Source organism: Sapajus apella, unplaced genomic scaffold, assembly GCF_009761245.1.
Source record: "Sapajus apella isolate SASKATOON/1434 unplaced genomic scaffold, GSC_monkey_1.0 scaffold66, whole genome shotgun sequence".
Classification (NCBI taxonomy): domain Eukaryota; kingdom Metazoa; phylum Chordata; class Mammalia; order Primates; family Cebidae; genus Sapajus; species Sapajus apella.
Window position 1 is genome coordinate 11,745,178 of NW_022437006.1, and position 4,407 is coordinate 11,749,584.

The window sequence follows — 4,407 nt, forward strand, 5'->3', positions numbered from 1 at the left end:
GTGAAGTGGGGGGGCAGTGCTCAGGAGAAGCCAGGACACAGAGGCGGGGCTTCCTGCCCACCCAGGTCCTGGACCCCGGGCATTGGGCAGCCCTGAGGGCTGAGTCCACCCTGCCATCGGAGGCCACAGGAATGGCCACGTGGGCCTGGCCAGGGCACTGCCCAGTGGCTGTCAACGCCTTCCCCTCCACATCTGACTCGCTCCCTGTCCCTCTGACTCAGCTTCTGTTTGACTCTGTGATTTAGTTTCCCCCCATCCCTAATTTTCTATGGGTATCTGTCTTCACAGTCCCCAGCCTGCACAAGGGCAGCATGAACCTTTCCTCCATCTGCGTGTGGGGCAACCCTGAGCCTCTGGGCCTGGCTGTCCGCCTGCACCAGGGCGCTCTGTCTGGGAGGTCTCCCCACCCCACTGAGGGAGGCAGCTGAGGAGAAGAAAGAAGCCCGAGGGCCTCAGTGGCAGAGCCGGGCTGAAAGGGAAGAAGAAGCTGATGAAACCAGGGCGCTGGAGGACAGGGCTGTGGAAGGGTGAAAGGGAGGTGAACCATGAGGTGAATGGGGCGCATTGGAGGCAGGCCGGGGTGGCGGAGGCTTTACATAATCAGAGCTGAGAAGTCGTTGAGGTCTGGAGAAAAAAAAGTATTGGGGGAAATGAAGGTGGATTGCAGGGACGGGCTCTGATACTAAGAAGTTCTTTTCAGCGTCTAACTTCAGTCCTGCCTGCAGCAGAATCAGCTTTCTCTGTGTGTAGTTCTTGCTCCCTGGAAGCTCACACAGGGCATAATGTGAAAGGAAGCACAGGAAGTGCTTGGGAGGGGCAGAGAGTCTTTCTCCTTGGCCTGGGAAGCCACCACAGTGTCCCGTCCCCACTGCCAACCACCTGATAGCTCCCCAGTCCTTGGCATGGCCCAGAGACCAAGCTGTTGGCAGTGGCGGCTCCTAACCATTTAGACAATCTTCTTTTCACAAGTTTATTTATTATTATTTTCCCACCTCTCCACCCCTTCCCCACCAGCTGCTTAAAATATGTTTCAAACAGAAAAATCCAACCACAGCTGGAAACCAACCCTAAAGTTAGTCCAGAACGTGGGAGCTGCCAGGGAAAATTGCTGGGGCTCAGGCTGTGGGAGGAAGGGCCTCAGCCGCAGAGACAGGCTCGCTCTGCGGGGCCTGCAGCAAGGACACGGACTCAGGGAGAGAGCACTGGCCCCAGCATCAGTCCACAAGCCATCAGTGAGGACTGCCTACATACCAGGCCCTGCACCACCACCGTGAGGGACACAAATTGCTTTAAGTAAAAGGGGCTCACCCCATTCTCAAGAAGTTACAGGCTTAATAAGGAGGCAAGACACAGACACAAACACTCCAGTGGCAATCATAGCATGCACTTACAGGGTGTTTGCCATGCTCAGGGTCCTGACCTAAGCACTTTACATGTAGTAATTCATTAAAAACCCTCATCAGCCCTGTAAGAAAGGTACTCTTATTATTTCCATCTTATAGAGGAGGAAACTGAGGCACACAGAAGGTAAGAAACTCTCTTTTTCTGAAAGACAGAGTTGCACTCTGTTGCCCAGGCTGAAGTGCGGTGGCACAATTATGGCTCACTGCAGCCTCAACCTCCTGGGCTTGGGCGATCCTCCCACCTCAGCCTCCCAAGTAGCTGGGACTACAGGCGCACATAACCATGCCCAGCTAATTTTTACTTATTTTTTATTTTTGTGCAGGCAGGGTTTAACCATGTTGTTCAAGCTGATCTCAAACTCCTGGGTTCAAGTGATCTGCCCACATCAGCCTCCGAAAGTGCTGGGATTACAGGCGTGAGCCACTGCACCCAGCCAAGAAACTCTCACACCACAATTCAACTAGTAAACAGTGGAGTCAGGATCTGGGCCTAGGGAGTCTCTCCTGAATCCATCTCAGCAGCTATGCTATGCTGCCTCTGCACAGTCATGCAAGGGGAGAGGCAAAACCCCTGAAAGAAGCATAAACAAATCAACATGAGAGCTTAAAGAAGGGAGAGATGGTCCCCAGCAGAGGGTCAGAATCAAAGAGAGCTCCCTGGAGGAAGTAACATAGAGCAGCCTCTGGAAGGACAGCGGGGCTCTGAGCCATACTCAGGGGCAGGGACAGAAGGTCTACAGCAGAGATCACTAAAGCAGGAGCAGAGACAGCACCCAGGTCAGCTCCTGGTGTGCAGCACCACCCAAAAGCCTGTCCTCAGGCAGCCCAGTGCCCAGAGCGGACACTGGCCAGAGGAAGATGTCCAGGCAGGCCAGGCTCAGCCGCAGTGGAACAGCAATTCAGATTCAGGCTGCAGCTCTCCAGTGCCCTCAGCCTGTGTTATCTCCCTGCACCTCCTACCTGCTCCATTTTCTCACTCTCATCACTAATCCAGGTCCCCTTGCAAACCTGTTCACGGGGAGGGTGAAAGACAAAAATGACAACACTTGAAAAACCTCTTTATAATAGAAATATTTTATGGCATCTAATTTAGACAAAAATCACCCCGCTGTCTTGTTTGGATGGTTGGGCCCAGTAGAGTGGCCACAGAGCCATGTGGCCCAAAGCCCCAGGAGATAGGGTGGTGGGTGTGTGGGTGGACTCCACCTCTCCCTACCCAGCCTGTACTTGGCTGAGATGCCAGGTCATTTGGCATCTCTGGGCCTCAGTTCTCTTGGATGTGAAGATGAAGAAATATGAGCCCTTCCCCAGCTCTGGACCCACAGCTCCAGCCATAGCCTCCAGCTGCAAGCATCCACCTGTTCCAAGGTGCATCCCGACCCCTTCCTGTCCGCCAGGCAAGAGCAGGTCACGCCAGCCCCCAGCCCACTGCTTTGGGTAATCCAGCCTTGGGTGGGCTCCTTCCCTTTGATCCTGGCTGCCTCCTGATCCCTTCAGTGGAGGCAAGCAACCTCCAACCTCTTGTGGGTTTTTTTTTTTTTTCAGAGATGGGGTTTCGCTGTGTTGCCCAGGCCAGAATGCAGAGGCTATGCATGGGTACGCTCATAGTGCACTGCAGCCTCGAACTCCTGGGCACAAGCCATCCTCCTGCCTCAGCCTGCCAAGTAGCTGGGACAACAGGCATGCCTGGCTCCTCCTGTGGGTTCTAAGAAAGGAAGGAATTACTCCTGTGGGTTTTAAGAAAGGAAGGAGTCTGGAGGCCCGGCCCAGGCCTCCCACGCCCCCTGGCGGAAAGAACAGAGGTGTGTCCAGACCTGCACTGTAATCTGTGGCCAACCTTCCCACCGCGCTCCCCTCCCACCCCTCCTCTCTCTTCCCCCTGACCTTATTCATTCACCCTTAACTGCACATGCACTGGGTGCCAGGCACATGCCACGAGATGGGGCGTGGAAGTGACTGCAACACTGTTCCTGTCCCAAGGTGCTTCCTGTTCACTCAACTCCGTTCAATTCATTTAATAAATATTTACAGAGCTTCTACTCTCCGCCAGGCTCTCTCAAGGCCCCCAGGACACCATCCTGCCCTCACAGAGTTTAGTCTAACAGGACATATGGTCAACAAACAATCATCACACAGTATATGAGCCACATGCCAGAGAAGAAGCCAAAAGGAGATCCTCCAGATGCACCGACAGCTGCCCTCATGCCCAGCTGGGGGATAGAGGAGCAGAAGAGGGTGTGGGTGCACACGTGTGTAAGTGGGTGCACATGCGTGTATGTGTGTGTGCATGTGTGTACGTGTGTGTACACTAAGGGACAGTAGGAGACGGATTTGCAGAGATGGCAGGGCCACATCAGGGCTGGGCTCGAGCAGCTGTGTAGGATCCCTCTGGGCGCAGGAAATGGGGTGTGGGTGGGGCAGGGCGGAAAGAACATCCCACACCAAGAGGACAGACCGAATAAGGACACAAAGTCCTGGCATGTTTAGGAAGCTACAAGTCTGTTGTGGTATGAGTGTGTGGTCAGTGCCAAGGAGGCAGCAGGAGGGTGGAAGAGGCCTCGAAAGTTGTCTAAGGGGCTTGGGTCTGATCCTGGAGACTGTCAGGAGCCACTGAAGGCTTCAAGAGACGGAATGATACCAATGCTTCTGCTTTCAGAAAAGGACCATTAAGTCCAGGTGTGGTGACTCACGCCTGTAATCCCAGCACTTTGGAAACCTGAGGCAGGCAGATCATGAGGTCAGGAGTTCAAGACCAGCCTAGCCAACATGGTGAAACTCCGTCTCTACTACACATACAAAAATTAGCTGGGTGTGGTGGCACCTGCCTGTAGTCCCAGGTACTTGGGAGCTGAGGCAGGAGAATCGCTTGAACCCAGGAGGTGGAGGTTGCAGTGATCCAAGATCACGCCACTGCACTCCAGCCTGGGTGACAGAGCAAGACTGCATGAAAGAAAGGAAGGAAGGAGGGAGGGAGGGAGGGAGGAAGGAAGGAAGGAGGGAGGGA